Here is a 25,423-nt window from a genome sequence, read left to right as displayed (position 1 = left end):
ACTTCGCCACATAAGACTCGATATTATTGGCATAGCAAGTTCTGCTCTTCTCCTTTCAAAACTTGCTAAAAGCTGTATTTAAAAGAACAGATTGGCCGGGGTAATTCACACCCTTCAATGCCAGCTTAATGTTTAGGTTAGTGGGAATCACAGAGGAATTAGGGATGGAAACTTCTTTGCTGGTGGTAGAAGCGGTCTGGTGAATTTTTAGAGAGAAGAGGCCGTCGATGTTTGAATGTAGAAAATAGGTCTGGCTGCAGCCTGCAGTATGGACTTGTTGGTGTGTGTAGCTCCCAGTGTTCTGACAGCGCGACGTTTTGGGGAAGCATGTGATTCAGCAGCTACCAGTGGGCTTCGTGCGGCGGAGATTTTGTGGCTGTTAGCGGAGTTGATAACAGAGGGTCGTTAAGAGAAGCCTGCATGAGGTAGGCAAAGGAGTAATGTTTGCCGTCGGGGGACGTGCGGCGATTAACCTGTGCGGTAGTGAAAAGGAGTTAAAAAGAAAAAAGTGTGCGGATGCGGAAAGAATGGAATAATTGTGGTAGGCTGCCGGCTGAGTAGTTTGGTGAATGTTTGGTGTGGGTCCGGCGCTGCCGATTGGATGGTGGTGCTGCAGTGTGAGTCAGATAAAAAAAAAAAAAAACCAGGAGTAGGATCCAATGGGACTAACTGGCATGTATAGACGCGTGTAATGCAAAAGGGCTGTTTTTGGTCGCGTCTCTCGCTTACGGCCATACCACCCTGAACACGCCCGATATCGTCTGATCTCGGAAGCTAAGCAGGGTAGGTTCTGGTTAGTACTTGGATGGGAGACCACCTGGGAATACCAGGTGCTGTAAGCTTTTCTCACTTTTACTTTATACAGGGGGCGCTCCACTTCACGATTAATTTAAATCTATCACTCCCCTTCCATTTTACTATTTTATATATATTTTTTTTTTTCTCTCATTCATAAAGGCAGCTTTTACACACCGTTTTACTCTAAATACTTCCTGGTAATTCTAGGTGCTGTAAGCTGTTCGTGCCTTTATTCCAGCAGGGCGCGATCTTCTCACAAACTTGAAGACTGTCACTCCCCATTCACGTTTTACAACTTATTGTTAATGATAAAGAGACAGCTTTTTACACACAGTTTTAAACAAAGTACTGATATTATTCCTCTTCAACTGACCGCTTTGTTTTCTATGCAAAAAGCACTTCGCCACATAAGACTCGATATTATTGGCATAGCAAGTTCTGCTCTTCTCCTTTCAAAACTTGCTAAAAGCTGTATTTAAAAGAACAGATTGGCCGGGGTAATTCACACCCTTCAATGCCAGCTTAATGTTTAGGTTAGTGGGAATCACAGAGGAATTAGGGATGGAAACTTCTTTGCTGGTGGTAGAAGCGGTCTGGTGAATTTTTAGAGAGAAGAGGCCGTCGATGTTTGAATGTAGAAAATTGTTCTGGCTGCAGCCTGCAGTATGGACTTGTTGGTGTGTGTAGCTCCCAGTGTTCTGACAGCGCGACGTTTTGGGGAAGCATGTGATTCAGCAGCTACCAGTGGGCTTCGTGCGGCTTAGATTTTGTGGCTGTTAGCGGAGTTGATAACAGAGGGTCGTTAAGAGAAGCCTGCATGCAGTAGGCAAAGGAGTAATGTTTGCCGGCGGGGGACGTGCGGCGATTAACCTGTGCGGTAGTGAAAAGGAGTTAAAAAGAAGGAAGTGTGCGGATGCGGAAAGAATGGAATAATTGTGGTAGGCTGCCGGCTGAGTAGTTTGGTGAATGTTTGGTGTGGGTCCGGCGCTGCCGATTGGATGGTGGTGCTGCAGTGTGAGTCAGATAAAAAAAAAAAAAAGCAGGAGTAGGATCCAATGGGACTAACTGGCATGTATAGACGCGTGTAATGCAAAAGGGCTGTTTTTGGTAGCATCTGTCGCTTACGGCCATACCACCCTGAACACGCCTGATCTCGTCTGATCTCGGAAGCTAAGGAGGGTAGGTTCTGGTTAGTACTTGGATGGGAGACCACCTGGGAATACCAGGTGCTGTAAGCTTTTCTCACTTTTACTTTATACAGGGGGCGCTCCACTTCACGATTAATTTAAATCTATCACTCCCCTTCCATTTAACTATTTTATATATATATATATATATATATATATATTTTTTTATTTTTTCTCTCATTGCTAAAGGCAGCTTTTAGAAACCGTTTTACTCTAAATACTTCCTGGTAATTCTAGGTGCTGTAAGCTGTTCGTGCCTTTATTCCACCAGGGCGCGATCTTCTCACAAACTTGAAGACTGTCACTCCCCATTCACGTTTTACAACTTATTGTTAATGATAAAGAGACAGCTTTTTACACACAGTTTTAAACAAAGTACTGATATTATTCCTCTTCAACAGACCGCTTTGTTTTCTATGCAAAAACCACTTCGCCACAGAAGACTCGATATTATTGGCATAGCAAGTTCTGCTCTTCTCCTTTCAAAACTTGCTAAAAGCTGTATTTAAAAGAACAGATTGGCCGGGGTAATTCACACCCTTCAATGCCAGCTTAATGTTTAGGTTAGTGGGAATCACAGAGGAATTAGGGATGGAAACTTCTTTGCTGGTGGTAGAAGCGGTCTGGTGAATTTTTAGAGAGAAGAGGCCGTCGATGTTTGAATGTAGAAAATTGTTCTGGCTGCAGCCTGCAGTATGGACTTGTTGGTGTGTGTAGCTCCCAGTGTTCTGACAGCGCGACATTTTGGGGAAGCATGTGATTCAGCAGCTACCAGTGGGCTTCGTGCGGCGGAGATTTTGTGGCTGTTAGCGGAGTTGATAACAGAGGGTCGTTAAGAGAAGCCTGCATGCAGTAGGCAAAGGAGTAATGTTTGCCGGCGGGGGACGTGCGGCGATTAACCTGTGCGGTAGTGAAAAGGAGTTAAAAAGAAGGAAGTGTGCGGATGCGGAAAGAATGGAATAATTGTGGTAGGCTGCCGGCTGAGTAGTTTGGTGAATGTTTGGTGTGGGTCCGGCGCTGCCGATTGGATGGTGGGGCTGCAGTGTGAGTCAGATAAAAAAAAAAAAAAACAGGAGTAGGATCCAATGGGACTAACTGGCATGTATAGACGCGTGTAATGCAAAAGGGCTGTTTTTGGTAGCATCTCTTGCTTACGGCCATACCACCCTGAACACGCCCGATCTCGTCTGATCTCGGAAGCTAAGCAGGGTAGGGTCTGGTTAGTACTTGGATGGGAGACCACCTGGGAATACCAGGTGCTGTAAGCTTTTCTCACTTTTACTTTATACAGGGGGCGCTCCACTTCACGATTAATTTAAATCTATCACTCCCCTTCCATTTTACTATTTTATATATATATATTTTTTTTTGGGGGCGGCATGGTGGTGCAGTGGTTAGCACTGTCGCCTCACACCTCTGGGACCCGGGTTCGAGTCTCCGCCTGGGTCACATGTGTGCGGAGTTTGCATGTTCTCCCCATGTCGTCGTGGGGTTTCCTCCGGGTACTCCGGTTTCCCCCCACAGTCCAAAAACATGCTGAGGCTAATTGGAGTTGCTGAATTGCCCATAGGTGTGCATGTGTGAGTGAATGGTGTGTGAGTGTGCCCTGCGATGGGCTGGCCCCCCATCCTTGGTTGTTCCCTGCCTCGTGCCCATTGATTCCGGGATAGGCTCCGGACCCCCCGTGACCCACTAGGATAAGCGGTTTGGAAAATGGATGGATGGATGGATGGATATTTTTTTTTTTTTTCTCATTCCTAAAGGCAGCTTTTAGAAACCGTTTTACTCTAAATACTTCCTGGTAATTCTAGGTGCTGTAAGCTGTTCGTGCCTTTATTCCACCAGGGCGCGATCTTCTCACAAACTTGAAGACTGTCACTCCCAATTCACGTTTTACAACTTATTGTTAATGATAAAGAGACAGCTTTTTACACACAGTTTTAAACAAAGTACTGATATTATTCCTCTTCAACAGACCGCTTTGTTTTCTATGCAAAAACCACTTCGCCACAGAAGACTCGATATTATTGGCATAGCAAGTTCTGCTCTTCTCCTTTCAAAACTTGCTAAAAGCTGTATTTAAAAGAACAGATTGGCCGGGGTAATTCACACCCTTCAATGCCAGCTTAATGTTTAGGTTAGTTGGAATCACAGAGGAATTAGGGATGGAAACTTCTTTGCTGGTGCTAGAAGCGGTCTGGTGAATTTTTAGAGAGAAGAGGCCGTCGATGTTTGAATGTAGAAAATAGTTCTGGCTGCAGCCTGCAGTATGGACTTGTTGGTGTGTGTAGCTCCCAGTGTTCTGACAGCGCGACGTTTTGGGGAAGCATGTGATTCAGCAGCTACCAGTGGGCTTCGTGCGGCGGAGATTTTGTGGCTGTTAGCGGAGTTGATAACAGAGGGTCGTTAAGAGAAGCCTACATGCAGTAGGCAAAGGAGTAATGTTTGCTGGCGGGGGACGTGCGGCGATTAACCTGTGCGGTAGTGAAAAGGAGTTAAAAAGAAGGAAGTGTGCGGATGCGGAAAGAATGGAATAATTGTGGTAGGCTGCCGGCTGAGTAGTTTGGTGAATGTTTGGTGTGGGTCCGGCGCTGCCGATTGGATGGTGGGGCTGCAGTGTGAGTCAGATAAAAAAAAAAAAACAGGAGTAGGATCCAATGGGACTAACTGGCATGTATAGACGCGTGTAATGCAAAAGGGCTGTTTTTGGTAGCGTCTCTCGCTTATGGCCATACCACCCTGAACACGCCCGATCTCATCCGATCTCGGAAGCCAAGCAGGGTAGGGTCTGGTTAGTGTTTGGATGGGAGACCTCCTGGGAATACCAGGTGCTGTAAGCGTTTCTCACTTTTACTTCATACAGGGGGCGCTCCACTTCACGAATAATTTAAATCTAGCACTCCCCTTCCATTTTACTATTTTATATATATATATTTTTTCTCTCTTTCATAAAGCCAGCTTTTAGAAACCGTTTTACTCTAAATACTTCCTGGTAATTCTAGGTGCTGTAAGCTGTTCGTGCCTTTATTCCACCAGGGCGCGATCTTCTCACAAACTTGAAGACTGTCACTCCCCATTCACGTTTTACAACTTATTGTTAATGATAAAGAGACAGCTTTTTACACACAGTTTTAAACAAAGTACTGATATTATTCCTCTTCAACTGACCGCTTTGTTTTCTATGCAAAAACCACTTCGCCACAGAAGACTCGATATTATTGGCATAGCAAGCTCTGCTCTTCTCCTTTCAAAACTTGCTAAAAGCTGTATTTAAAAGAACAGATTGGCCGGGGTAATTCACACCCTTCAATGCCAGCTTAATGTTTAGGTTAGTGGGAATCACAGAGGAATTAGGGATGGAAACTTCTTTGCTGGTGGTAGAAGCGGTCTGGTGAATTTTTAGAGAGAAGAGGCCGTCGATGTTTGAATGTAGAAAATTGTTCTGGCTGCAGCCTGCAGTATGGACTTGTTGGTGTGTGTAGCTCCCAGTGTTCTGACAGCGCGACGTTTTGGGGAAGCATGTGATTCAGCAGCTACCAGTGGGCTTCGTGCGGCGGAGATTTTGTGGCTGTTAGCGGAGTTGATAACAGAGGGTCGTTAAGAGAAGCCTGCATGCAGTAGGCAAAGGAGTAATGTTTGCCGGCGGGGGACGTGCGGCGATTAACCTGTGCGGTAGTGAAAAGGAGTTAAAGAGAAGGAAGTGTGCGGATGCGGAAAGAATGGAATAATTGTGGTAGGCTGCCGGCTGAGTAGTTTGGTGAATGTTTGGTGTGGGTCCGGCGCTGCCGATTGGATGGTGGGGCTGCAGTGTGAGTCAGATAAAAAAAAAAAAAAAAACATTAGTAGGATCCAATGGGACCAACTGGCATGTATAGAGGCGTGTAATGCAAAAGGGCTGTTTTTGGTAGCGTCTCTCGCTTATGGCCATGCCAGCCTGAACACGCCCGATCTCATCCGATCTCGGAAGCCAATCAGGGTAGGGTCTGGTTAGTACTTGGATGGGAGACCTCCTGGGAATACCAGGTGCTGTAAGCTTTTCTCACTTTTACTTTATACAGGGGGCACTCCACTTCACGATTAATTTAAATCTATCACTCCCCTTACGTTTTACTATTTTATATATATTTTTTTTTCTCTCATTCATAAAGGCAGCTTTTACACACCGTTTAACTCTAAATACTGCCTGGTAATTCTAGGTGCTGTAAGCTGTTCGTGCCTTTATTCCACCAGGCCGCGATCTTCTCACAAACTTGAAGACTGTCACTCCCCATTCACGTTTTACAACTTATTGTTAATGATAAAGAGACAGCTTTTTACACACAGTTTTAAACAAAGTACTGATATAATTCCTCTTCAACTCACCGCTTTGTTTTCTATGCAAAAACCACTTCACCACAAAAGACTCGATATTATTGGCATAGCAAGGTCTGCTCTTCTCCTCCTTTCAAAACTTGCTAAAAGCTGTATTTAAAAGAGCAGGTTGGCCATGGTAATTCACACACTTCAATGCCAGCTTAATGTTTAGGTTAGTGGGAATCACAGAGGAATTAGGGATGGAAACTTCTTTGCTGGTGGTAGAAGCGGTCTGGTGAATTTTTAGAGAGAAGAGGCTGTCGATGTTTGAATGTAGAAATTTGTTCTGGCTGCAGCCTGCAGTATGGACTTGTTGGTGTGTGTAGCTCCCAGTGTTCTGACAGCGCGACGTTTTGCGGAAGCATGTGATTCAGCAGCTACCAGTGGGCTTCGTGCGGCGGAGATTTTGTGGCTGTTAGCGGAGTTGATTACAGAGGGTCGTTAAGAGAAGCCTGCATGCGGTAGGCAAATGAGTAATGTTTGCCGGCGGGGGACGTGCGGCGATTAACCTGTGAGGTAGTGAAAAGGACTTAAAGAGAAGGAAGTGTGCGGATGCGGAAAGAATGGAATAATTGTGGTAGGCTGCCAGCTGAGTAGTTTGGTGAATGTTTGGTGTGGGTCCGGCGCTGCCGATTGGATGGTGGTGCTGCAGTGTGAGTCAGATAAAAAAAAAAAAAAAACCAGGAGTAGGATCCAATGGGACTAACTGGCATGTATAGACGCGTGTAATGCAAAAGGGCTGTTTTTGGTAGCATCTCTCGCTTACGGCCATACCACCCTGAACACGCCCGATCTCGTCTGATCTCGGAAGCCAAGCAGGGTAGGGTCTGGTTAGTACTTGGATGGGAGACCTCCTGGGAATACCAGGTTCTGTAAGCTTTACTCACTTTCACTTTATACAGGGGGCGCTCCACTTCACGATTAATTTAAATCTAGCACTCCCCTTCCATTTTACTATTTTATATATATATATATATTTTATCTCTCTTTCATAAAGCCAGCTTTTAGAAACCATTTTACTCTAAATACTTCCTGGTAATTCTAGGTGCTGTAAGCTGTTCGTGCCTTTATTCCACCAGGGCGCGATCTTCTCACAAACTTGAAGACTGTCACTCCCCATTCACGTTTTACAACTTATTGTTAATGAATAAGAGACAGCTTTTTACACACAGTTTTAAAAAAAAGTACTGATATTATTCCTCTTCAACTGACCGCTTTGTTTTCTATGCAAAAACCACTTCGCCACAGAAGACTCGATATTATTGGCATAGCAAGTTCTGCTCTTCTCCTTTCAAAACTTGCTAAAAGCTGTATTTAAAAGAACAGATTGGCCGGGGTAATTCACACCCTTCAATGCCAGCTTAATGTTTAGGTTAGTGGGAATCACAGAGGAATTAGGGATGGAAACTTCTTTGCTGGTGGTAGAAGCGGTCTGGTGAATTTTTAGAGAGAAGAGGCCGTCGATGTTTGAATGTAGAAAATTGTTCTGGCTGCAGCCTGCAGTATGGACTTGTTGGTGTGTGTAGCTCCCAGTGTTCTGACAGCGCAACGTTTTGGGGAAGCATGTGATTCAGCAGCTACCAGTGGGCTTCGTGCGGCGGAGATTTTGTGGCTGTTAGCGGAGTTGATAACAGAGGGTCGTTAAGAGAAGCCTGCATGCGGTAGGCAAAGGAGTAATGTTTGCCGGCGGGGGACGTGCGGCGATTAACCTGTGCGGTAGTGAAAAGGAGTTAAAGAGAAGGAAGTGTGCGGATGCGGAAAGAATGGAATAATTGTGGTAGGCTGCCGGCTGAGTAGTTTGGTGAATGTTTGGTGTGGGTCCGGCGTTGCCGATTGGATGGTGGGGCTGCAGTGTGAGTCAGATAAAAAAAAAAAAAAAAACCAGGAGTAGGATCCAATGGGACCAACTGGCGTGTATAGAGGCGTGTAATGCAAAAGGGCTGTTTTTGGTAGCGTCTCTCGCTTATGGCCATACCACCCTGAACACGCCCGATCTCGTCTGATCTTGGAAGCTAAGCAGGGTAGGGTCTGGTTAGTACTTGGATGGGAGACCTCCTGGGAATACCAGGTTCTGTAAGCTTTTCTCACTTTTACTTTATACAGGGGGCGCTCCACTTCACGATTAATTTAAATCTATCACTCCCCTTCCATTTTACTATTTTATATATATATATATATATTTTTCTCTCATTCATAAAGCCAGCTTTTACACACCGTTTTACTCTAAATACTTCCTGGTAATTCTAGGTGCTGTAAGCTGTTCGTGCCTTTATTCCACCAGGGCGCGATCTTCTCACAAACTTGAAGACTGTCACTCCCCATTCACGTTTTACAACTTATTGTTAATGATAAAGAGACAGCTTTTTACACACAGTTTTAAACAAAGTACTGATATAATTCCTCTTCAACTCACCGCTTTGTTTTCTATGCAAAAACCACTTCACCACAAAAGACTCGATATTATTGGCATAGCAAGGTCTGCTCTTCTCCTCCTTTCAAAACTTGCTAAAAGCTGTATTTAAAAGAGCAGGTTGGCCATGGTAATTCACACACTTCAATGCCAGCTTAATGTTTAGGTTAGTGGGAATCACAGAGGAATTAGGGATGGAAACTTCTTTGCTGGTGGTAGAAGCGGTCTGGTGAATTTTTAGAGAGAAGAGGCTGTCGATGTTTGAATGTAGAAAATTGTTCTGGCTGCAGCCTGCAGTATGGACTTGTTGGTGTGTGTAGCTCCCAGTGTTCTGACAGCGCGACGTTTTGCGGAAGCATGTGATTCAGCAGCTACCAGTGGGCTTCGTGCGGCGGAGATTTTGTGGCTGTTAGCGGAGTTGATTACAGAGGGTCGTTAAGAGAAGCCTGCATGCGGTAGGCAAATGAGTAATGTTTGCCGGCGGGGGACGTGCGGCGATTAACCTGTGAGGTAGTGAAAAGGACTTAAAGAGAAGGAAGTGTGCGGATGCGGAAAGAATGGAATAATTGTGGTAGGCTGCCAGCTGAGTAGTTTGGTGAATGTTTGGTGTGGGTCCGGCGCTGCCGATTGGATGGTGGTGCTGCAGTGTGAGTCAGATAAAAAAAAAAAAAAAACCAGGAGTAGGATCCAATGGGACTAACTGGCATGTATAGACGCGTGTAATGCAAAAGGGCTGTTTTTGGTAGCATCTCTCGCTTACGGCCATACCACCCTGAACACGCCCGATCTCGTCTGATCTCGGAAGCCAAGCAGGGTAGGGTCTGGTTAGTACTTGGATGGGAGACCTCCTGGGAATACCAGGTTCTGTAAGCTTTACTCACTTTCACTTTATACAGGGGGCGCTCCACTTCACGATTAATTTAAATCTAGCACTCCCCTTCCATTTTACTATTTTATATATATATATATATTTTATCTCTCTTTCATAAAGCCAGCTTTTAGAAACCATTTTACTCTAAATACTTCCTGGTAATTCTAGGTGCTGTAAGCTGTTCGTGCCTTTATTCCACCAGGGCGCGATCTTCTCACAAACTTGAAGACTGTCACTCCCCATTCACGTTTTACAACTTATTGTTAATGAATAAGAGACAGCTTTTTACACACAGTTTTAAAAAAAAGTACTGATATTATTCCTCTTCAACTGACCGCTTTGTTTTCTATGCAAAAACCACTTCGCCACAGAAGACTCGATATTATTGGCATAGCAAGTTCTGCTCTTCTCCTTTCAAAACTTGCTAAAAGCTGTATTTAAAAGAACAGATTGGCCGGGGTAATTCACACCCTTCAATGCCAGCTTAATGTTTAGGTTAGTGGGAATCACAGAGGAATTAGGGATGGAAACTTCTTTGCTGGTGGTAGAAGCGGTCTGGTGAATTTTTAGAGAGAAGAGGCCGTCGATGTTTGAATGTAGAAAATTGTTCTGGCTGCAGCCTGCAGTATGGACTTGTTGGTGTGTGTAGCTCCCAGTGTTCTGACAGCGCAACGTTTTGGGGAAGCATGTGATTCAGCAGCTACCAGTGGGCTTCGTGCGGCGGAGATTTTGTGGCTGTTAGCGGAGTTGATAACAGAGGGTCGTTAAGAGAAGCCTGCATGCGGTAGGCAAAGGAGTAATGTTTGCCGGCGGGGGACGTGCGGCGATTAACCTGTGCGGTAGTGAAAAGGAGTTAAAGAGAAGGAAGTGTGCGGATGCGGAAAGAATGGAATAATTGTGGTAGGCTGCCGGCTGAGTAGTTTGGTGAATGTTTGGTGTGGGTCCGGCGTTGCCGATTGGATGGTGGGGCTGCAGTGTGAGTCAGATAAAAAAAAAAAAAAAAACCAGGAGTAGGATCCAATGGGACCAACTGGCGTGTATAGAGGCGTGTAATGCAAAAGGGCTGTTTTTGGTAGCGTCTCTCGCTTATGGCCATACCACCCTGAACACGCCCGATCTCGTCTGATCTTGGAAGCTAAGCAGGGTAGGGTCTGGTTAGTACTTGGATGGGAGACCTCCTGGGAATACCAGGTTCTGTAAGCTTTTCTCACTTTTACTTTATACAGGGGGCGCTCCACTTCACGATTAATTTAAATCTATCACTCCCCTTCCATTTTACTATTTTATATATATATATATATATTTTTCTCTCATTCATAAAGCCAGCTTTTACACACCGTTTTACTCTAAATACTTCCTGGTAATTCTAGGTGCTGTAAGCTGTTCGTGCCTTTATTCCACCAGGGCGCGATCTTCTCACAAACTTGAAGACTGTCACTCCCCATTCACGTTTTACAACTTATTGTTAATGATAAAGAGACAGCTTTTTACACACAGTTTTAAACAAAGTACTGATATAATTCCTCTTCAACTCACCGCTTTGTTTTCTATGCAAAAACCACTTCACCACAAAAGACTCGATATTATTGGCATAGCAAGGTCTGCTCTTCTCCTCCTTTCAAAACTTGCTAAAAGCTGTATTTAAAAGAGCAGGTTGGCCATGGTAATTCACACACTTCAATGCCAGCTTAATGTTTAGGTTAGTGGGAATCACAGAGGAATTAGGGATGGAAACTTCTTTGCTGGTGGTAGAAGCGGTCTGGTGAATTTTTAGAGAGAAGAGGCTGTCGATGTTTGAATGTAGAAAATTGTTCTGGCTGCAGCCTGCAGTATGGACTTGTTGGTGTGTGTAGCTCCCAGTGTTCTGACAGCGCGACGTTTTGCGGAAGCATGTGATTCAGCAGCTACCAGTGGGCTTCGTGCGGCGGAGATTTTGTGGCTGTTAGCGGAGTTGATTACAGAGGGTCGTTAAGAGAAGCCTGCATGCGGTAGGCAAATGAGTAATGTTTGCCGGCGGGGGACGTGCGGCGATTAACCTGTGAGGTAGTGAAAAGGACTTAAAGAGAAGGAAGTGTGCGGATGCGGAAAGAATGGAATAATTGTGGTAGGCTGCCAGCTGAGTAGTTTGGTGAATGTTTGGTGTGGGTCCGGCGCTGCCGATTGGATGGTGGTGCTGCAGTGTGAGTCAGATAAAAAAAAAAAAAAAACCAGGAGTAGGATCCAATGGGACTAACTGGCATGTATAGACGCGTGTAATGCAAAAGGGCTGTTTTTGGTAGCATCTCTCGCTTACGGCCATACCACCCTGAACACGCCCGATCTCGTCTGATCTCGGAAGCCAAGCAGGGTAGGGTCTGGTTAGTACTTGGATGGGAGACCTCCTGGGAATACCAGGTTCTGTAAGCTTTACTCACTTTCACTTTATACAGGGGGCGCTCCACTTCACGATTAATTTAAATCTAGCACTCCCCTTCCATTTTACTATTTTATATATATATATATATTTTATCTCTCTTTCATAAAGCCAGCTTTTAGAAACCATTTTACTCTAAATACTTCCTGGTAATTCTAGGTGCTGTAAGCTGTTCGTGCCTTTATTCCACCAGGGCGCGATCTTCTCACAAACTTGAAGACTGTCACTCCCCATTCACGTTTTACAACTTATTGTTAATAAGAGACAGCTTTTTACACACAGTTTTAAAAAAAAGTACTGATATTATTCCTCTTCAACTGACCGCTTTGTTTTCTATGCAAAAACCACTTCGCCACAGAAGACTCGATATTATTGGCATAGCAAGTTCTGCTCTTCTCCTTTCAAAACTTGCTAAAAGCTGTATTTAAAAGAACAGATTGGCCGGGGTAATTCACACCCTTCAATGCCAGCTTAATGTTTAGGTTAGTGGGAATCACAGAGGAATTAGGGATGGAAACTTCTTTGCTGGTGGTAGAAGCGGTCTGGTGAATTTTTAGAGAGAAGAGGCCGTCGATGTTTGAATGTAGAAAATTGTTCTGGCTGCAGCCTGCAGTATGGACTTGTTGGTGTGTGTAGCTCCCAGTGTTCTGACAGCGCAACGTTTTGGGGAAGCATGTGATTCAGCAGCTACCAGTGGGCTTCGTGCGGCGGAGATTTTGTGGCTGTTAGCGGAGTTGATAACAGAGGGTCGTTAAGAGAAGCCTGCATGCGGTAGGCAAAGGAGTAATGTTTGCCGGCGGGGGACGTGCGGCGATTAACCTGTGCGGTAGTGAAAAGGAGTTAAAGAGAAGGAAGTGTGCGGATGCGGAAAGAATGGAATAATTGTGGTAGGCTGCCGGCTGAGTAGTTTGGTGAATGTTTGGTGTGGGTCCGGCGTTGCCGATTGGATGGTGGGGCTGCAGTGTGAGTCAGATAAAAAAAAAAAAAAAAACCAGGAGTAGGATCCAATGGGACCAACTGGCGTGTATAGAGGCGTGTAATGCAAAAGGGCTGTTTTTGGTAGCGTCTCTCGCTTATGGCCATACCACCCTGAACACGCCCGATCTCGTCTGATCTTGGAAGCTAAGCAGGGTAGGGTCTGGTTAGTACTTGAATGGGAGACCTCCTGGGAATACCAGGTTCTGTAAGCTTTTCTCACTTTTACTTTATACAGGGGGCGCTCCACTTCACGATTAATTTAAATCTATCACTCCCCTTCCATTTTACTATTTTATATATATATATATATATTTTTCTCTCATTCATAAAGCCAGCTTTTACACACCGTTTTACTCTAAATACTTCCTGGTAATTCTAGGTGCTGTAAGCTGTTCGTGCCTTTATTCCACCAGGGCGCGATCTTCTCACAAACTTGAAAACTGTCACTCCCCATTCACGTTTTACAACTTATTGTTAATGATAAAGAGACAGCTTTTTACACACAGTTTTAAACAAAGTACTGATATTATTCCTCTTCAACTGACCGCTTTGTTTTCTATGCAAAAACCACTTCGCCACAGAAGACTCGATATTATTGGCATAGCAAGTTCTGCTCTTCTCCTTTCAAAACTTGCTAAAAGCTGTATTTAAAAGAACAGATTGGCCGGGGTAATTCACACCCTTCAATGCCAGCTTAATGTTTAGGTTAGTGGGAGTCACAGAGGAATTAGGGATGGAAACTTCTTTGCTGGTGGTAGAAGCGGTCTGGTGAATTTTTAGAGAGAAGAGGCCGTCGATGTTTGAATATAGAAAATTGTTCTGGCTGCAGCCTGCAGTATGGACTTGTTGGTGTGTGTAGCTCCCAGTGTTCTGACAGCGCGACGTTTTGGGGAAGCATGTGATTCAGCAGCTACCAGTGGGCTTCGTGCGGCGGAGATTTTGTGGCTGTTAGCGGAGTTGATAACAGAGGGTCGTTAAGAGAAGCCTGCATGCAGTAGGCAAAGGAGTAATGTTTGCCGGCGGGGGACGTGCGGCGATTAACCTGTGCGGTAGTGAAAAGGAGTTAAAAAGAAGGAAGTGTGCGGATGCGGAAAGAATGGAATAATTGTGGTAGGCTGCCGGCTGAGTAGTTTGGTGAATGTTTGGTGTGGGTCCGGCGCTGCCGATTGGATGGTGGGGCTGCAGTGTGAGTCAGATAAAAAAAAAACAAACCAGGAGTAGGATCCAATGGGACTAACTGGCATGTATAGACGCGTGTAATGCAAAAGGGCTGATTTTGGCACGATCTCACGCTTACGGCCATACCACCCTGAACACGCCCAATCTCGTCTGATCTCGGAAGCCAAGCAGGGTAGGGTCTGTTTAGTACTTGGATGGGAGACCTCCTGGGAATACCAGGTGCTGTAAGCCTTTCTCCCTTTTACTTTGTACAGGGGGCGCTCCACTTCACGATTAATTTAAATCTATCACTCCCCTTCCATTTTACTATTTTATATATATATATATTTTTTTTTCTCTCATTCCTAAAGGCAGCTTTTAGAAACCGTTTTACTCTAAATACTTCCTGGTAATTCTAGGTGCTGTAAGCTGTTCGTGCCTTTATTCCACCAGGGCGCGATCTTCTCACAAACTTGAAGACTGTCACTCCCCATTCACGTTTTACAACTTATTGTTAATGATAAAGAGACAGCTTTTTACACACAGTTTTAAACAAAGTACTGATATTATTCCTCTTCAACTGACCGCTTTGTTTTCTATGCAAAAACCACTTCGCCACAGAAGACTCGATATTATTGGCATAGCAAGTTCTGCTCTTCTCCTTTCAAAACTTGCTAAAAGCTGTATTTAAAAGAACAGATTGGCCGGGGTAATTCACACCCTTCAATGCCAGCTTAATGTTTAGGTTAGTGGGAATCACAGAGGAATTAGGGATGGAAACTTCTTTGCTGGTGGTAGAAGCGGTCTGGTGAATTTTTAGAGAGAAGAGGCCGTCGATGTTTGAATGTAGAAAATTGTTCTGGCTGCAGCCTGCAGTATGGACTTGTTGGTGTGTGTAGCTCCCAGTGTTCTGACAGCGCGACGTTTTGGGGAAGCATGTGATTCAGCAGCTACCAGTGGGCTTCGTGCGGCGGAGATTTTGTGGCTGTTAGCGGAGTTGATAACAGAGGGTCGTTAAGAGAAGCCTACATGCAGTAGGCAAATGAGTAATGTTTGCCGGCGGGGGACGTGCGGCGATTAACCTGTTCGGTAGTGAAAAGGACTTAAAGAGAAGGAAGTGTGCGGATGCGGAAAGAATGGAATAATTGTGGTAGGCTGCCGGCTGAGTAGTTTGGTGAATGTTTGGTGTGGGTGCGGCGCTGCCGATTGGATGGTGGTGCTGCAGTGTGAGTCAGATAAAAAAAAAAAAAACAGGAGTAGGATCCAATGGGACTAACTGGCATGTATAGAGGCGTGTAATGCAAAAGGGCTGTTTTTGTTCGCTTTTCTCGCTATGGCCATACCACCCTGAACACGCCTGATCTCATCTGATCGCTGAAGCCAAGCAGGGTAGGGTCTGGTTAGTACTTGGATGGGAGACTGCCTGGGAATACCACGTGCTGTAAGCTTTTCTCACTTTTACTTTATACAGGGGACACTCCACCTCACGATTAATTTAAATCTATCACTCCCCTTCCATTTTACTATTTTATATATTTCTTTTTTCTCTCATTCATAAAGGCAGCTTTTACACACGTTTTACTCTAAATACTGCCTGGTAATTCTAGGTGCTGTAAGCTGTTCGTGCCTTTATTCCACCAGGGCACGATCTTCTCACAAACTTGAAGACTGTCACTCCCCATTCACGTTTTACAACTTATTGTTAATGATAAAGAAACAGCTTTTTACACACAGTTTTAAACAAAGTACTGATATTATTCCTCTTCAACTGACCGCTTTGTTTTCTATGCAAAAACCACTTCGCCACAGAAGACTCGATATTATTGGCATAGCAAGTTCAGCTCTTCTCCTTTCAAAACTTGCTAAAAGCTGTATTTAAAAGAACAGATTGGCCGGGGTAATTCACACCCTTCAATGCCAGCTTAATGTTTAGGTTAGTGGGAATCACAGAGGAATTAGGGATGGAAACTTCTTTGCTGGTGGTAGAAGCGGTCTGGTGAATTTTTAGAGAGAAGAGGCCGTCGATGTTTCAATGTAGAAAATTGTTCTGGCTGCAGCCTGCAGTATGGACTTGTTGGTGTGTGTAGCTCCCAGTGTTCTGACAGCGTGACGTTTTGGGGAAGCATGTGATTCAGCAGCTACCAGTGGGCTTCGTGCGGCGGAGATTTTGTGGCTGTTAGCGGAGTTGATAACAGAGGGTCGTTAAGAGAAGCCTGCATGCAGTAGGCAAAGGAGTAATGTTTGCCGGCGGGGGATGTGCGGCGATTAACCTGTGCGGTAGTGAAAAGGAGTTAAAAAGAAGGAAGTGTGCGGATGCGGAAAGAATGGAATAATTGTGGTAGGCTGCCGGCTGAGTAGTTTGGTGAATGTTTGGTGTGGGTCCGGCGCTGCCGATTGGATGGTGGGACTGCAGTGTGAGTCAGATAAAAAAAAAAAAAAAAACATTAGTAGGATCCAATGGGACCAACTGGCATGTATAGAGGCGTGTAATGCAAAAGGGCTGTTTTTGGTAGCGTCTCTCGCTTATGGCCATACCACCCTGAACACGCCCGATCTCATCTGATCTCGGAAGCTAAGCAGGCTAGGGTCTGGTTAGTACTTGGATGGGAGACCTCCTGGGAATACCAGGTGCTGTAAGCTTTTCTCACTTTTACTTTATACAGGGGGCGCTCCACTTCACGATTAATTTAAATCTATCACTCCCCTTCCATTTTACTATTTTATATATATATTTTTTTTTTCTCTCATTCATAAAGGCAGCTTTTAGAAACCGTTTTACTCTAAATACTTCCTGGTAATTCTAGGTGCTGTAAGCTGTTCGTGCCTTTATTCCACCAGGGCGCGATCTTCTCACAAACTTGAAGACTGTCACTCCCCATTCACGTTTTACAACTTATTGTTAATGATAAAGAGACAGCTTTTTACACACAGTTTTAAACAAAGTACTGATATTATTCCTCTTCAACTGACCGCTTTGTTTTCTATGCAAAAACCACTTCGCCACAGAAGACTCGATATTATTGGCATAGCAAGTTCTGCTCTTCTCCTTTCAAAACTTGCTAAAAGCTGTATTTAATGTTTAGGTTAGTGGGAATCACAGAGGAATTAGGGATGGAAACTTCTTTGCTGGTGGTAGAAGCGGTCTGGTGAATTTTTAGAGAGAAGAGGCCGTCAATGTTTGAATGTAGAAAATTGTTCTGGCTGCAGCCTGCAGTATGGACTTGTTAGTGTGTGTAGCTCCCAGTGTTCTGACAGCACGACGTTTTGGGGAAGCATGTGATTCAGCAGCTACCAGTGGGCTTCGTGCGGCGGAGATTTTGTGGCTGTTAGTGGAGTTGATAACAGAAGGTCATTAAGAGAAGCCTGCATGCGGTAGGCAAAGGAGTAATGTTTGCCGGCGGGGGACGTGCGGCGATTAACCTGTGCGGTAGTGAAGAGGAGTTAAAGAGAAGGAAGTGTGCGGATGCGGAAAGAATGGAATAATTGTGGTAGGCTGCCGGCTGAGTAGTTTGGTGAATGTTTGGTGTGGTTCCGGCACTGCCGATTGGATGGTTGGGCTGCAGTGTGAGTCAGATAAAAAAAAAAAAAAACAGGAGTAGGATCCAATGGGACAAACTGGCATGTATAGAGGCGTGTAATGCAAAAGGGCTGTTTTTGGTAGTTTTTCTCGCTCACGGCCATACCACCCTGAACACGCCCGATCTCGTCTGATCTCGGAAGCCAAGCAGGGTAGGGTCTGGTTAGTACTTGGATGGGAGACCTCCTGGGAATACCCGGTGCTGTAAGCTTTTCTCACTTTTACTTTATACAGGGGGCGCTCCACTTCACGATTAATTTAAATCTATTACTCCCCTTCCATTTTACTATTTTATATATATATTTCTTTTTTCTCTCATTCATAAAGGCAGCTTTTACACACGTTTTACTCTAAATACTGCCTGGTAATTATAGCTGCTGTAAGCTGTTCGTGCCTTTATTCCACCAGGGCGAGATCTTCTCACAAACTTGAAGACTGTCACTCCCCATTCACGTTTTACAACTTATTGTTAATAATAAAGAGACAGCTTTTTACACACAGTTTTAAACAAAGTACTGATATAATTCCTCTTCAACTCACCGCTTTGTTTTCTATGCAAAAACCACTTCGCCACAGAAGACTTGATATTATTGGCATAGCAAGGTCTGCTCTTCTCCTCCTTTCAAAACTTGCTAAAAGCTGTATTTAAAAGAGCAGGTTGGGCGGGGTAATTCACACCCTTCAATGCCAGATTAATGTTTAGGTTAGTGGGAATCACAGAGGAATTAGGGATGGAAACTTCTTTGCTGATGGTAGAAGCGGTCTGGTGAATTTTTAGAGAGAAGAGGCCGTCGATGTTTCTATGTAGAAAATTGTTGTTCTGGCTGCAGCCTGCAGTATGGACTTGTTGGCGTGTGTAGCTCCCAGTGTTCTGACAGCGTGACGTTTTGGGGAAGCATGTGATTCAACAGCTACCAGTGGGCTTCGTGCGGCAGAGATTTTGTGGCTGTTAGCGGAGTTGATAACAGAGGGTCGTTAAGAGAAGCCTGCATGAGGTAGGCAAAGGAGTAATGTTTGCCGTCGGGGGACGTGCGGCGATTAACCTGTGTGGTAGTGAAAAGGACTTAAAGAGAAGGAAGTGTGCGGATGCGGAAAGAATGGAATAATTGTGGTAGGCTGCCGGCTGAGTAGTTTGGTGAATGTTTGGTGTGGGTGCGGCGCTGCCGATTGGATGGTGGTGCTGCAGTGTGAGTCAGATAAAAAAAAAAAAAAACAGGAGTAGGATCCCATGGGACTAACTGGCATGTATAGAGGCGTGTAATGCAAAAGGGCTGTTTTTGTTACCATCTCTCGCTAACGGCCATACCACCCTGAACACGCCTGATCTCGGAAGCTAAGTGGGGTAGGGTCTGGTTAGTACTTGGATGGGAGACTGCCTGGGAATACCACGTGCTGTAAGCTTTTCTCACTTTTACTTTATACAGGGGGCACTCCACTTCACGATTAATTTAAATCTATCACTCCCCTTCCATTTTACTATTTTATATATATATTTTTTTTCTCTCATTCATAAAGGCAGCCTTTACACACCGTTTTACTCTAAATACTGCCTGGTAATTCTAGGTGCTGTAAGCTGTTCGTGCCTTTATTCCACCAGGGCGCGATCTTCTCACAAACTTGAAGACTGTCACTCCACATTCACGTTTTACAACTTATTGTTAATAATAAAGAGACAGCTTTTTTCACACAGTTTTAAACAAAGTACTGATATAATTCCTCTTCAACTCACCGCTTTGTTTTCTATGCAAAAACCACTTCGCCACAGAAGACTCGATATTGTTGGCATAGCAAGGTCTGCTCTTCTCCTCCTTTCAAAACTTGCTAAAAGCTGTATTTAAAAGAGCATGTTGGGCGGGGTAATTCACACCCTTCAATGCCAGATTAATGTTTAGGTTAGTGGGAATCACAGAGGAATTAGGGATGGAAACTTCTTTGCTGATGGTAGAAGCGGTCTGGTGAATTTTTAGAGAGAAGAGGCCGTCGATGTTTCAATGTAGAAAATTGTTGTTCTGGCTGCAGCCTGCAGTATGGACTTGTTGGCGTGTGTAGCTCCCAGTGTTTTGACAGCGTGACGTTTTGGGGAAGCATGTGATTCAACAGCTACCAGTGGGCTTCGTGCGGCAGAGATTTTGTGGCTGTTAGCGGAGTTGATAACAGAGGGTCGTTAAGAGAAGCCTGCATGCAGTAGGCAAAGGAGTAATGTTTGCCGGCGGGGGACGTGCGGCGATTAACCTGTGCGGTAGTGAAAAGGACTTAAAAAGAAGGAAGTGTGCGGATGCGGAAAGAATGGAATAATTGTGGTAGGCTGCCGGCTGAGTAGTTTGGTGAATGTTTGGTGTGGGTCCGGCGCTGCCGATTGGATGGTGGTGCTGCAGTGTGAGTCAGATAAAAAAAAAAAAAAAGAACATTAGTAGGATCCAATGGGACCAACTGGCATGTATAGAGGCGTGTAATGCAAAAGGGCGGTTTTTGGTAGCATCTCTCGCTTACGGCCATACCACCCTGAACACGCCTGATCTCGTCTGATCTCGGAAGCTAAGCAGGGTAGGGTCTGGTTAGTACTTGGATGGGAGACCACCTGGGAATACCAGGTGCTGTAAGCTTTTCTCACTTTTACTTTATACAGGGGGCGCTCCACTTCACGATTAATTTAAATCTATCACTCCCCTTCCATTTTACTATTTTATATATATATATATTTTTCTCTCATTCATAAACGTAGCTTTTACACACCGTTTTACTCTAAATACTTCCTGGTAATTCTAGGTGCTGTAAGCTGTTCGTGCCTTTATTCCACCAGGGCGCGATCTTCTCACAAACTTGAAGACTGTCACTCCCCATTCACGTTTTACAACTTATTGTTAATGATAAAGAGACAGCTTTTTACACAAAATTTAAACAAAGTACTGATATTATTCCTCTTCAACTGACCGCTTTGTTTTCTATGCAAAAACCACTTCGCCACAGAAGACTCGATATTATTGGCATAGCAAGTTCTGCTCTTCTCCTTTCAAAACTTGCTAAAAGCTGTATTTAAAAGAACAGATTGGACGGGGTAATTCACACCCTTCAATGCCAGCTTAATGTTTAGGTTAGTGGGAATCACAGAGGAATTAGGGATGGAAACTTCTTTGCTGGTGGTAGAAGCGGTCTGGTGAATTTTTAGAGAGAAGAGGCCGTCGATGTTTGAATGTAGAAAATTGTTCTGGCTGCAGCCTGCAGTATGGACTTGTTGGTGTGTGTAGCTCCCAGTGTTCTGACAGCGCGATGTTTTGGGGAAGCATCTGATTCAGCAGCTACCAGTGGGCTTCGTGCGGCGGAGATTTTGTGGCTGTTAGCGGAGTTGATAACAGAGGGTCGTTAATAGAAGCCTGCATGCAGTAGGCAAAGGAGTAATGTTTGCCGGCGGGGGACGTGCGGCGATTAACCTGTGCGGTAGTGAAAAGGAGTTAAAAAGAAGGAAGTGTGCGGATGCGGAAAGAATGGAATAATTGTGGTAGGCTGCCGGCTGAGTAGTTTGGTGAATGTTTGGTGTGGGTCCGGCGCTGCCGATTGGATGGTGGGGCTGCAGTGTGAGTCAGATAAAAAAAAAAAAAAAAACAGGAGTAGGATCCAATGGGACTAACTGGCATGTATAGAGGCGTGTAATGCAAAAGGGCTGTTTTTGGTAGCATCTCTCGCTTACGGCCATACCACTCTGAACATGCCCGATCTCGTCTAATTTTGGAAGCTAAGCAGGGTAGGGTCTGGTTAGTACTTGGATGGGAGACCACCTGGGAATACCAGGTGCTGTAAGCTTTTCTCACTTTTACTTTATACAGGGGGCGCTCCACTTCACGATTAATTTAAATCTAGCACTCCCCTTCCATTTTACTATTTTATATATATATATTTTTTTTCTCTCATTCATAAAGGCAGCTTTTAGAAACCGTTTTACTCTAAATACTTCCTGGTAATTCTAGGTGCTGTAAGCTGTTCGTGCCTTTATTCCACCAGGGCGCGATCTTCTCACAAACTTGAAGACTGTCACTCCCCATTCACGTTTTACAACTTATTGTTAATGATAAAGAGACAGCTTTTTACACACAGTTTTAAACAAAGTACTGATATTATTCCTCTTCAACTGACCGCTTTGTTTTCTATGCAAAAACCACTTCGCCACAGAAGACTCGATATTATTGGCATAGCAAGTTCTGCTCTTCTCCTTTCAAAACTTGCTAAAAGCTGTATTTAAAAGAACAGATTGGCCGGGGTAATTCACACCCTTCAATGCCAGCTTAATGTTTAGGTTAGTGGGAATCACAGAGGAATTAGGGATGGAAACTTCTTTGCTGGTGGTAGAAGCGGTCTGGTGAATTTTTAGAGAGAAGAGGCCGTCGATGTTTGAATGTAGAAAATTGTTCTGGCTGCAGCCTGCAGTATGGACTTGTTGGTGTGTGTAGCTCCCAGTGTTCTGACAGCGCGACGTTTTGGGGAAGCATGTGATTCAGCAGCTACCAGTGGGCTTCGTGCGGCGGAGATTTTGTGGCTGTTAGCGGAGTTGATAACAGAGGGTCGTTAAGAGAAGCCTGCATGCAGTAGGCAAAGGAGTAATGTTTGCCGGCGGGGGACGTGCGGCGATTAACCTGTGCGGTAGTGAAAAGGAGTTAAAAAGAAGGAAGTGTGCGGATGCGGAAAGAATGGAATAATTGTGGTAGGCTGCCGGCTGAGTAGTTTGGTGAATGTTTGGTGTGGGTCCGGCGCTGCCGATTGGATGGTGGGGCTGCAGTGTGAGTCAGATAAAAAAAAAAAAGAACATTTGTAGGATCCAATGGGACCAACTGGCATGTATAGAGGCGTGTAATGCAAAAGGGATGTTTTTGGTAGCATCTCTCGCTTATGGCCATACCACCCTGAACACGCCCGATATCGTCTGATCTCGGAAGCTAAGCAGGGTATGTTCTGGTTAGTACTTGGATGGGAGACCACCTGGGAATACCAGGTGCTGTAAGCTTTTCTCACTTTTACTTTATACAGGGGGCGCTCCACTTCACGATTAATTTAAATCTATCACTCCCCTTCCATTTTACTATTTTATATATATATATTTTTTTCTCTCATTCATAAAGGCAGCTTTTACACACCGTTTTACTCTAAATACTTCCTGGTAATTCTAGGTGCTGTAAGCTGTTCGTGCCTTTATTCCACCAGGGCGCGATCTTCTCACAAACTTGAAGACTGTCACTCCCCATTCACGTTTTACAACTTATTGTTAATGATAAAGAGACAGCTTTTTACACACAGTTTTAAACAAAGTACTGATATTATTCCTCTTCAACTGACCGCTTTGTTTTCTATGCAAAAACCACTTCGCCACAGAAGACTCGATATTATTGGCATAGCAAGTTCTGCTCTTCTCCTTTCAAAACTTGCTAAAAGCTGTATTTAAAAGAACAGATTGGCCGGGGTAATTCACACCCTTCAATGCCAGCTTAATGTTTAGGTTAGTGGGAATCACAGAGGAATTAGGGATGGAAACTTCTTTGCTGGTGGTAGAAGCGGTCTGGTGAATTTTTAGAGAGAAGAGGCCGTCGATGTTTGAATGTAGAAAATTGTTCTGGCTGCAGCCTGCAGTATGGACTTGTTGGTGTGTGTAGCTCCCAGTGTTCTGACAGCGCGACGTTTTGGGGAAGCATGTGATTCAGCAGCTACCAGTGGGCTTCGTGCGGCGGAGATTTTGTGGCTGTTAGCGGAGTTGATAACAGAGGGTCGTTAAGAGAAGCCTGCATGCAGTAGGCAAAGGAGTAATGTTTGCCGGCGGGGGACGTGCGGCGATTAACCTGTGCGGTAGTGAAAAGGAGTTAAAAAGAAGGAAGTGTGCGGATGCGGAAAGAATGGAATAATTGTGGTAGGCTGCCGGCTGAGTAGTTTGGTGAATGTTTGGTGTGGGTCCGGCGCTGCCGATTGGATGGTGGGGCTGCAGTGTGAGTCAGATAAAAAAAAAAAAAAGAACATTAGTAGTATCCAATGGGACCAACTGGCATGTATAGAGGCGTGTACTGCAAAAGGGCTGTTTTCGATAGCATCTCGCGCTTACGGCCATACCACCCTGAACACGCCTGATCTCGTCTGATCTCGGAAGCTAAGCAGGGTAGGGTCTGGTTAGTACTTGGATGGGAGACCGCCTGGGAATACCAGGTGCTGTAAGCTTTTCTCACTTTTACTTTATACAGGGGGCGCTCCACTTCACGATTAATTTAAATCTATCACTCCCCTTCCATTTTACTATTTTATATATATATTTTTTTTTTCTCTCATTCATAAAGGCAGCTTTTAGAAACCGTTTTACTCTAAATACTTCCTGGTAATTCTAGGTGCTGTAAGCTGTTCGTGCCTTTATTCCACCAGGGCGCGATCTTCTCACAAACTTGAAGACTGTCACTCCCCATTCACGTTTTACAACTTATTGTTAATGATAAAGAGACAGCTTTTTACACACAGTTTTAAACAAAGTACTGATATTATTCCTCTTCAACTGACCGCTTTGTTTTCTATGCAAAAACCACTTCGCCACAGAAGACTCGATATTATTGACATAGCAAGTTCTGCTATTCTCCTTTCAAAACTTGCTAAAAGCTGTATTTAAAAGAACAGATTGGCCAGGGTAATTCACACCCTTCAATGCCAGCTTAATGTTTAGGTTAGTGGGAATCACAGAGGAATTAGGGATGGAAACTTCTTTGCTGGTGGTAGAAGCGGTCTGCTGAATTTTTAGAGAGAAGAGGCCGTCGATGTTTGAATGTAAAAAATTGTTCTGGCTGCTGCTTGCAGTATGGACTTGTTGGTGTGTGTAGCTCCCAGTGTTCTGACAGCGCGACGTTTTGGGGAAGCATGTGATTCAGCAGCTACCAGTGGGCTTCGTGCGGCGGAGATTTTGTGGCTGTTAGCGGAGTTGATAACAGAGGGTCGTTAAGAGAAGCCTGCATGCAGTAGGCAAAGGAGTAATGTTTGCCGGCGGGGGACGTGCGGCGATTAACCTGTGCGGTAGTGAAAAGGAGTTAAAGAGAAGGAAGTGTGCGAATGCGGAAAGAATGGAATAATTGTGGTAGGCTGCCGGCTGAGTAGTTTGGTGAATGTTTGGTGTGGGTCCGGCGCTGCCGATTGGATGGTGGGGCTGCAGTGTGAGTCAGATAAAAAAAAAAAAAAAAACCAGGAGTAGGATCAAATGGGACTAACTGGCATGTATAGACGCGTGTAATGCAAAAGGGCTGTTTTTGGTAGCATCCCTCGCTTACGGCCATACCACCCTGAACACGCCCGATCTCGTCTGATCTCGGAAGCCAAGCAGGGTAGGGTCTGGTTAGTACTTGGATGGGAGACCTCCTGGGAATACCAGGTGCTGTAAGCCTTTCTCACTTTTACTTTATACAGGGGGCGCTCCACTTCACGATTAATTTAAATCTATCACTCCCCTTCCATTTTACTATTTTATATATATATATATTTTTTTTTCTCTCATTCCTAAAGGCAGCTTTTAGAAACCGTTTTACTCTAAATACTTCCTGGTAATTCTAGGTGCTGTAAGCTGTTCGTGCCTTTATTCCACCAGGGCGCGATCTTCTCACAAACTTGAAGACTGTCACTCCCCATTCACGTTTTACAACTTATTGTTAATGATAAAGAGACAGCTTTTTACACA

General features: G+C 44.6%; 1 protein-coding gene, 19 non-coding genes and 2 pseudogenes across 31 annotated transcripts in view; all 22 read left to right on the top strand.

The window, feature by feature from the left end:
* LOC125715510 (protein NYNRIN-like) overlaps window positions 1-25,423 on the top strand; it is a 334,468-nt gene that overhangs the window by 279,278 nt on the left and 29,767 nt on the right. The gene's annotated exons all lie outside the window — the stretch shown is intronic.
* Window positions 724-842, top strand: LOC125736357 (5S ribosomal RNA). Its single transcript, XR_007395637.1, has one exon. It is a non-coding gene; the product is annotated as a 5S ribosomal RNA (ribosomal RNA).
* Window positions 1,918-2,036, top strand: LOC125736755 (5S ribosomal RNA). The gene has a single exon (XR_007396025.1). It is a non-coding gene; the product is annotated as a 5S ribosomal RNA (ribosomal RNA).
* LOC125735224 (5S ribosomal RNA) lies at window positions 3,135-3,253 on the top strand. The gene has a single exon (XR_007394522.1). It is a non-coding gene; the product is annotated as a 5S ribosomal RNA (ribosomal RNA).
* Window positions 4,707-4,825, top strand: LOC125736567 (5S ribosomal RNA). Its single transcript, XR_007395845.1, has one exon. It is a non-coding gene; the product is annotated as a 5S ribosomal RNA (ribosomal RNA).
* Window positions 5,902-6,020, top strand: LOC125737008 (5S ribosomal RNA). Its single transcript, XR_007396275.1, has one exon. It is a non-coding gene; the product is annotated as a 5S ribosomal RNA (ribosomal RNA).
* Window positions 7,099-7,217, top strand: LOC125735005 (5S ribosomal RNA). The gene has a single exon (XR_007394306.1). It is a non-coding gene; the product is annotated as a 5S ribosomal RNA (ribosomal RNA).
* On the top strand, window positions 8,300-8,418 carry LOC125736104 (5S ribosomal RNA). Its single transcript, XR_007395387.1, has one exon. It is a non-coding gene; the product is annotated as a 5S ribosomal RNA (ribosomal RNA).
* On the top strand, window positions 9,503-9,621 carry LOC125735004 (5S ribosomal RNA). Its single transcript, XR_007394305.1, has one exon. It is a non-coding gene; the product is annotated as a 5S ribosomal RNA (ribosomal RNA).
* Window positions 10,704-10,822, top strand: LOC125736103 (5S ribosomal RNA). Its single transcript, XR_007395386.1, has one exon. It is a non-coding gene; the product is annotated as a 5S ribosomal RNA (ribosomal RNA).
* On the top strand, window positions 11,907-12,025 carry LOC125735003 (5S ribosomal RNA). The gene has a single exon (XR_007394304.1). It is a non-coding gene; the product is annotated as a 5S ribosomal RNA (ribosomal RNA).
* On the top strand, window positions 13,104-13,222 carry LOC125736626 (5S ribosomal RNA). Its single transcript, XR_007395901.1, has one exon. It is a non-coding gene; the product is annotated as a 5S ribosomal RNA (ribosomal RNA).
* LOC125736048 (5S ribosomal RNA) lies at window positions 14,302-14,420 on the top strand. The gene has a single exon (XR_007395331.1). It is a non-coding gene; the product is annotated as a 5S ribosomal RNA (ribosomal RNA).
* Window positions 15,499-15,616, top strand: LOC125732106 (5S ribosomal RNA; annotated as a pseudogene).
* Window positions 16,690-16,808, top strand: LOC125733924 (5S ribosomal RNA). The gene has a single exon (XR_007393256.1). It is a non-coding gene; the product is annotated as a 5S ribosomal RNA (ribosomal RNA).
* On the top strand, window positions 17,838-17,956 carry LOC125734987 (5S ribosomal RNA). The gene has a single exon (XR_007394288.1). It is a non-coding gene; the product is annotated as a 5S ribosomal RNA (ribosomal RNA).
* LOC125732176 (5S ribosomal RNA) lies at window positions 19,038-19,146 on the top strand (annotated as a pseudogene).
* Window positions 20,230-20,348, top strand: LOC125733111 (5S ribosomal RNA). Its single transcript, XR_007392468.1, has one exon. It is a non-coding gene; the product is annotated as a 5S ribosomal RNA (ribosomal RNA).
* On the top strand, window positions 21,425-21,543 carry LOC125731107 (5S ribosomal RNA). The gene has a single exon (XR_007391394.1). It is a non-coding gene; the product is annotated as a 5S ribosomal RNA (ribosomal RNA).
* On the top strand, window positions 22,620-22,738 carry LOC125731314 (5S ribosomal RNA). The gene has a single exon (XR_007391599.1). It is a non-coding gene; the product is annotated as a 5S ribosomal RNA (ribosomal RNA).
* Window positions 23,816-23,934, top strand: LOC125733327 (5S ribosomal RNA). Its single transcript, XR_007392674.1, has one exon. It is a non-coding gene; the product is annotated as a 5S ribosomal RNA (ribosomal RNA).
* LOC125732367 (5S ribosomal RNA) lies at window positions 25,014-25,132 on the top strand. The gene has a single exon (XR_007391748.1). It is a non-coding gene; the product is annotated as a 5S ribosomal RNA (ribosomal RNA).

This window comes from Brienomyrus brachyistius, chromosome 2, assembly GCF_023856365.1.
Source record: "Brienomyrus brachyistius isolate T26 chromosome 2, BBRACH_0.4, whole genome shotgun sequence".
NCBI lineage: Eukaryota > Metazoa > Chordata > Actinopteri > Osteoglossiformes > Mormyridae > Brienomyrus > Brienomyrus brachyistius.
The sequence above is the reverse complement of the archived record's forward strand: the minus strand, read 5'-3'. Positions and strand labels throughout refer to the sequence as shown.